The sequence below is a fragment of the Lissotriton vulgaris genome, chromosome 8 (genome assembly GCF_964263255.1).
Source record: "Lissotriton vulgaris chromosome 8, aLisVul1.2, whole genome shotgun sequence".
NCBI classification, from domain to species: Eukaryota; Metazoa; Chordata; class Amphibia; order Caudata; family Salamandridae; genus Lissotriton; species Lissotriton vulgaris.
Window position 1 is genome coordinate 841,062,042 of NC_141696.1, and position 8,121 is coordinate 841,070,162.

The window sequence follows — 8,121 nt, forward strand, 5'->3', positions numbered from 1 at the left end:
CGGATCCCAGCTCGCTTGTGCTGACGCTGCCTCCATTGCCGCGTATGCCTGATTAAAGACAGGCAATCCCCCTTCATTCACGATGTTAAGGTGATGTATTACACCACGTCTGTGCCTAGTTTTACAGCGTTCCTTAACCTGGGGCAGGCGCAATAATATCCTGTTTTTTGGTCATACAGGACTCCGTAATTCTTCGGAGTGAAATAGACACGACGCCTAACTTTCCATCCTCGGCTTGTATTCTTTACCAGCATTAGGACACCACGCTCCCCAGATTGGTAAGGGCTACTTTAGATGGGTGCGCTCTGTGTTTTCTTGTCACCATTATACAAAAACCCCCTCCGTGGAGACTAATCTTCAGTCTTTCATTCACAGAGCAACTGGTCACTCCCTTTCATACTCCTTCGTCCCGGACCACTGTTAGCAACTTCAGGTGGTAAGTCTCCCACAGCCTTAACCATTCCCCTTAGCATCCAACCTATGTGTAGTTACACTGTCCACCCTGATAAGTCATTCTGCAGCAGCTTATGCTGGTAGTCGCTAGTTGTTAGTCGCTTCAAGTCATGACTAATGTGTTTATGTTCCTCTTTAGGGATATACTGATACTGGGGGTCCCCACTGAGTTTAAGAGATTCTGAAGTGTGTGACTAGTCTATGAGATTCATATATGTGTCTACCTGCTACGCTTTGTTTACTTGATGTGATTATTCTTGTTTCTAAAGCAAAATTTCGATTTTCTTTCTTTCCCCCTTTTGTTTAGTTGCCTGAGGCCCTGATGAGAATCTCCAAAGAAATAAAGGAGATTCGAAACGCGTAGGCCCATTTTCTTACTGGTCTGCCAACTGATCTAAGAGTTACAATTTTGTATAGACCACTTTACCATTTGTTGAATATTGTCTATCCTTGGTCTAATTTGATAAGATTGTTTGAAATTGTAAAATCTTTGGTAGTTTTCAACACACCCTGTAAATATTGTGTTCATATTAAGGCAGTTCCAGTTTTTTCGTTTCTCTTGTTGTATATAATGTACATATGGTATGTGTGAGAGTAGTTTGCATGTTTTCGAATGTATGGTGAAAGTGATATGATTGCAGTAGTGAATGGTGGTTCGCTCCAGACTGATTGGTGGTTCATGTGTCCTTTATGCATTCTTGTTTTCCTTCAATGTATTGTTTCCAAATGTACAAATGGATTTTATAAAATATTTGTGAATATATAATAAAATTGCGACTAAGAAGCATTCCCTTTTCTGAATTTGATTTTCAGTTAGTGGAGGATTCACCACAGTTCTCATTCATTATTATCAGCACTGGCACCCTCTTTTGTTGTTTACGAGCAGAGCTCAGCATAGTTGGACACACTAGCATAGGTAATCGAAAACATTTTCCCAAGGACCCTAAAGTTTGGATGTGTGATGTGCCCGAGAGCCACATCGGAGGCGCAACTAGAGCCAAATTTCGGGGGGTGGGGGGCTACTGAAATATGTAGAGTGTAGATGCAGAGACTCTAAGAAAGTGTGGAAAACAACAAAACTTCGTTAACAGGTAAATGGACCTGTGAAGTACTCGGGTGCGGCTGTAATAAGACGGTCGACACCGGCGCGTAGCTAGGAGCCCTACAGCCCGTGGCGGTCCCTTGCTTTTGCCGCCGCACGCCGCACGCTGCACGCCGCACTGGAGAGGAGGGGGGTTTAGGTGAAGATTTTTGCTGCCGCCCCGAAAACTCGCACCCCCCTTCCCTTGCTACGCCACTGGGTCGCCAGCCCGGGAAGCTGCCTCAGGCGGGGCAGGGAGAGAAAAGGGTTCGCTGGTAACGGTAAGATGGGTGTAGGGCGGTGGTCGAAGTGGGGAAAAAAAGTAAGGGAACTGTGGGCGGAGAATCAGTGGGCGGGAGTAAATAGAGGATTGGATTAGTGGGTGGAGTCAGAGGTGTGGCTAGAAATAGCAAAACATACCAATTTTTAGTACGTTTGGCGTTTCACTGACCAGTTGCAGCTTATAACGTTATTTAATTCAAACGATCGATAAACATGTTTATTTGAGGTTTAATATATGTTGTTTATAATTAATTCATTTACAATGTGGGACATATTTCCAATCACAGAATATTCCAAAATACGCTTATAAGTGGAATCATAAGACATTGGGTCCCAGGGGGACTTGGCACGAGCCAGTGTCCCCCTGGGAAAATTTGTGCGATGGAGAGGTCCACGCGAGGCAATTGGTGCATTGAGTAGAAAGGGGAGGCTTTAGTGGTGTTTTTGGCTAGCGAGGGAGGTTGTGACGTTATTCACGTCAGGAGGAGCAATGGCGCAGTTTCGTTTGTGCCGTTTCTGTTTTTCCTCGGAGCCCGCTCACCAGCCAGCGACTGGTGGACAGCTGCCATGGCGGAGGATAACGTTGTTCGGGAAGCCGTGTGAACTCTGCTGGTGGCGGGGAAAAGCGAACTACTTCGGCCAGGAGTCCCACTGGAGGGTGACGGAGGGGGAGTTCGGTCTTAGCAGAGTGTTTGCCTTTTTTCCAGCGGCGTTTATTTGACTTCTGTCAGCCTTGAAGAGCGAGTTCCTCAGGGAGGAGGGCTCGGGGCACACAACTGAAGCTGCGCTATACCTCTGCCTCTGGGTGTAACCAAGTCGCCCTGGCCTAGAGCCTCCCGGATTTTTTTTAAAGTGGATTGTATGTGAGAGGTCAAGGTTAGCGCTGGGGGTTTTTGCTCCGCTCCCAGTATGCTTTTTCAATGTGGATGCATTTTCATTAAGGGCTGTAAGGATGGTGATTAGTGTTCGTGGATGCCGGGAGGAGCTTTGTTATTCCAGAAGGAGGCAGCGTTTTCGGAATGATACCACCTCAAGTCTCTCCATGTCGCAGAGCTACTCAAGGGTTTGTGACACGGATCTCAAAGGTCGTCAGTCAACGTCCACACATGTTTGGTACTACGGACACAGTCTTGTGGGTTTTTTCCAGAACTTTGGCAGCCCCAGCGCCACCAGCAGGAGGAATTTTTGACTATCTTTGGGTCCCCAGCAGGGACAATAGGTGTGGGTGAACACAGGAATTTGTCCTGTGACGATCCGCATGGGGTTCATGAGGCTCAGGAAATTGGTAAGTTTATGGCGGTTCCTGGCTAGAGCGGCGTGGAATTGTTAGCAGACCCTGGGATGCTTTCTGTGTCTCAGTTTTCTTTTTCTGACAAGGCGAAGCAAAGTGCGGCTTTTGGTACGTCAAGGTTGGTCCGAGGCGGATCTGTGGCGGATTTAGGGTCAGCGGTCGGGCGTTCTCAGCGGAGTCCTGTGCCCTCTTGGGGGGAATTATGTTGGGAGAATGGGTTATGGTGCAATGCCATGTACACATTTTTGATGGAAGCAATTTCAATGTGGGGGTACTGTGAAGGATATGATGGGCATGGTTAAGGAAATGCAAGAGTTGGGATTGGTGGCATGGGGCCATTTCACGTCTGCTAGTTTACAGCGATCTGGAGCGGATTTCTCGAAGGATTTTGAGACAGCGGCCAGGCGATCTCAGCAGAGTTCTGTGACCTCGTGGGGGAATTATGATGGAGGAATGGGTGATGGTGAAATGCCCAGTACAAGTTTTGATGGAAAAGATCTCAATGTGGGGTACAGTAATGAATATGATGGGCATGATAAAGAAAATGTTGCATTTCAGGTTAAAATTTTTGGTTCACGATACGGTTTCTGGCTTGGGCAGTCAGGAATTGGGAATGGGAGGAATGGGTCAGTTCACATCTGCTAGTTTTCTAGAGAACTGGAGCGGATTATTCAACGGATCGCCAGACATCATAAGCGTGCTGATCATTATGGATCTCAATAAAGGGCTTGGCAGCTCACTCAGGTAAGAAGGGTGGTGAGATGCGTGGACGCGGCCTTTGACGGGCGGCATTGTGGTAGTTTAAGGAGGTGGTGTTGTAGTTTAAGTCCAATACTGAATGTGCTTAGTTTCAACAGAGTTTGGTCCAAGTCTAAGTAGAAGGAAAGTGCTTTATATGGGATGGGCCATGCCATTTCATCTCTCTGAGAAGAATAGACAAAAGATTGGGACCAACGATTTTGGGGAGGTGATTTCGATTATTGCATAGAGTTTTGCGGGCATATTGGGATCTTACCCCGGTTCACTTACAGGCTCTGTCAGGTATCTGGGTGAGTTCACGAAGAGGAAGCTGCTGCTAAGTTATACTGGGGTTTTTAAGCCAGGTTTTGCATTGGTTATCGAGGCCCTTGTTCTCAACATTGGGTTGACAAGTTGAAGTCAGCATTAGCGTTACTACAGGTGGTCTGTGCGAAATGTGCCAAGAAGTAAGATGGGGCAGGGTAGCGGGTCCTTTTTTCTCACTGTCTTCTACCCAATTTGAGGGTCTTTATTTGGGGGGGGATGAGGCTGATGAAACAGAGGGTGAATTTTGTCTTATTCATCATTTGTTTTGGCATTGGATCCAAAAAAAATATCATGGTGGTAAGTTTTGGAGTGTTTCCAAGGGCTGGCAAACGATTTTGACTTGCAATTACAAACGAGAGCACAACTACCAGATCGACATTTATTGGGTATGGTGATCGACATGCAGAGGATGATGGCTGCGTGCCAGTGGATAAGGGACGACATTAAGACCTTTTTGCGTGCTGTGCTTCGTAAATGGAAGTTTGAGCTCAGGTGCAGCGGCGGTTTGGCTCTTTAAACTTCGCTTGTAGAGCGGTGAGAGCAGGTAGAAGGTTATGCAGGAGGCTTGAGTTTGCTATGTTGGGGGGCTTCGCTTCAACATCATCACAGGAACTTGACTAAAGAGGTGGAAGAGAATTTAATAATTTGGCTGTGGTCTTTGGAGGGTTTCATTTGTGTTTCCATCAATTTTGGGTGAAGAGGTCACTGTTTGACAGGTGCAAATCTTTTCCGTTGCCCTGGGAGTTCAACGTTTTGGGCCATTTTGGAGGGGTGTTGGTGTGTTGAGTGATGGCCGAGCATTGGTTACATCAAGGCCGTAGTCTTGCCTTCCTGGATTTCTTTCCTCTACAGGTGGCCTTACAGGAGTGTGGGGGGAGTTTAGGGATCGCGGGTTCTTTTTTCATCTTGACACCATGTCTGGTACTTCGTCATCTGGCAGAGAGCTAGCGATGTGTAGGTTCTGCAATTGTTCAGTTTTTTCATGTTACATATTCTTACATTGAACATTGTCTTTAGAGCAAAACACATACCATGAGTAAATAACTCAATCACAGAGGTTCTGTAGCGTGGTAAGGGTCAGACATTTTGTTCGTTGGCTCCAAGGGCGGACAGATACAAGACGTAGATTCCTTCGGACATCTTGGTCCTGGGGGGGGGGGGGGGGGGGGGGGGGGTTGCTGACTTGGTGGAGCAATTCTTTGCTCAGTCAATGAAGAGCAGTACCGACAGGCAAGGGCGGAGTGCTTCATTTTGCTTCTTTACAGTTACAAAGTGAGACAGCATTTGGTAACGTGGAGTTCATTTATGTTTTGTGCAGTTAGGGATGGATAAAGGTTTGTTCCACACGTCCAATTCAGGCACAATTGCTGGACTTTCCTGTTATGGCCATTTGTTTGTTGGGGGATGTCACCACAGGTTAGGTTTTTTTACGGTTATGCCGGATGTGACAGGTTTCACAAGAAGCAAGTTCAGTCATCAACTTTGGGGGAACCAATTACGTTTGAGTTTTACAACGGATTTTCGGTTGGTTGCCTAGTCGTTTCTATGATGAGTGGGAGGTGGTTAGGTTTAGGCTGTCCATGATATGGATGCTTTGGGGCTTTCGGTTTTGGTTTTATGGGTTTTTAAAGAGCCAGATGGGTAGCTTATCGTCTGACGCACAAGTTTTGAACGTTGGTATTGAAGTTTTGGTTACGACAGTCAAAAATAGTTTGAAAAAAAAAATGAGGGTTTTTTTGGATCCAGTTTGGGTGGGAGTGGTGTGGTGGGGGGGGTGTCAGTTGTGTGACCAGGAATCCTTTTAAAGTCTATTTCGTTTCGCCCTGGGGTTATATAATTTTTGTCCACTTTCGGGGTACAAGGTGGCATGTTTCTAGTTGTTAGCCGTTGAGGAAAGTGTTATCCTTGGCGGGAGAACATCATTTGTTATATGGGACTCATTCTTTTTGAATAGGGCTGCTGCAAAGGCCTCCAGGTTGGGGTGGGGGAGGGTGGACTTACATCAAATTGGCCGTTGGGAAATCTGATTGTTGTCATGGTTATGTGTGGCAGTGAATGCATTCAATTGGTCAGTTGGCTGGTTAATTTTTCGTTCTTCTTTCAGGTCAAGTTTATCTTTTACACGGAAAAAGAGAACCGGGATTGTGGGGCATTCTGTTATTAAGTGGCCAGTTTTTTTGAGGACCAACAACTTTGTGGGAGAAAGCTGGGTTTGTGCAGTACAGACCATGAGGTAGTGTGGACAAGGGTTGGGGGGATGAAGGGGAGGGATATGTTTCAATTATTGTCCAACTTGTCACAAGAGTGGGGATTTTCCAGATCTATTACTAATACCTTTAGGAGAGAATGATCTGGTGGAGCTCCCAGTTTTGTCGTTCAAAAAGCAGGTGAAATTGGATTTAGATGCGTTAATAGACAATTGGGGAGGTACTTTTGTGGTATGAATTTGTTTATAGGTAGCAATGGAGAGGAGATCATACTTATTCACCAGTGGAAGAAGCTCGTCGGCTACTTGAATGGAGCCATGAAAGTACAGTGCACGGCCAGGGGTATTGCAGGCTTGGTACTCTGACATAATTCGGGCTAGGAACTTCATTTATTCAGAATGGACGGTGTGCATTGATCCCAGATGGGAGATAGGTTTATCTTATGGAGTTACGGTGGTATGGGCAGGGTTTCTGGAGGATTGATTTCGGATGTACTACCAAGGTCATTTAATTTTCTTTATTCACATTGTGGGGTGGGGTAGGAAAACTCTCTGGTTTTCCTGGGTGTCGTTTCTTTGGGGGGGGGGATAGGATAGTCTAGAGTGGATATATCCTTTCCCTCTGGGGGTGGGGGGAGGTTAGGTGGAAAATGGAAAAAAGGGAAAAGGTTGAAGAGGAAAACATTGGTTTGGAATTTTACATTTTGGGTTTTTTACAACTGATGAAATGGTTTGGGAATTGGTGATTTAATCAGTAGGGGGAAATGTGTTGGGGAACTATTCCAAAGGTTTATTGATATAATAAATGTAAAGAGTTGGAGTTCTGGTTTTGACTGTCTTAAAATAAAGTGACCTTTTATGCTATTAAGAGATATACGTGGAGTGTTCTCATTGCGCGATGGATCCCAGGGGGACTTGGCACGAGCCAGTGTCCCCCTGGGAAAATTTGCGCGATGGAGAGGTCCATGCGAGGCAATTGGTGCATTGAGTAGAAAGGGGAGGGTTTAGTGGGGTTTTTAGGCCTCGCCCTTTCCATGGGAAAATGGCGAGAATTCAAGTGCTCACAATACTCGTGAAACCACAGGTTTTTTTGTGCGGTTTTCTTCGAGTTCACGTGGCCACAGGCACGCGCTTTTGGGCCATAAACTTTCACGGCCATCTGTTCCCCAGCTCCAGCACCTCCCCTCTCTCTCCCCCCATTGTCACTGTGTTGCGCCCCTTCCCCCCACGCATTCCCAGCCCGTTGATGCTTCTGCCGCACTCCAATTGCTCCCCTCTCCCGTGGCGTTTGTAATCCTGCCCCCTGCCTTGCAAATCGCAAGAACTTACATGCGGTGATCTTGGCGGGAGATGCAAGCAGCTGTTCGGATAAAGCTAAGATGACAGGCTAACCAAGTGCCACGCGGAAACAATAAATAGAACTGACCCGAACACCTCTGCCAGGAGGAAGCGGCACAGATGATCCAACTGTCCTGGCTGCCTGCCTGAGGGGGTGCTGTGACACAGCCCGTGATGAAATCCTACTTCACGGACGCTGCAGCTGCAACAGCGCCTGCCTTCAGCTGGCACAGCAGTAAGAGCTGGTGAGCATAAACTTATCAGGCAGCATTTCTGACGCATTCTCAGCATGTGTGTGTTTGTGAGTGTGTGTCAGCTGTGTGTTGTGCGTGCGGCACTGGGCTTGCGTTTCGGTATCACTGTGTTTTTATGTGCCTTTATGCTGCTGTGTTTATGTCTGTGCGT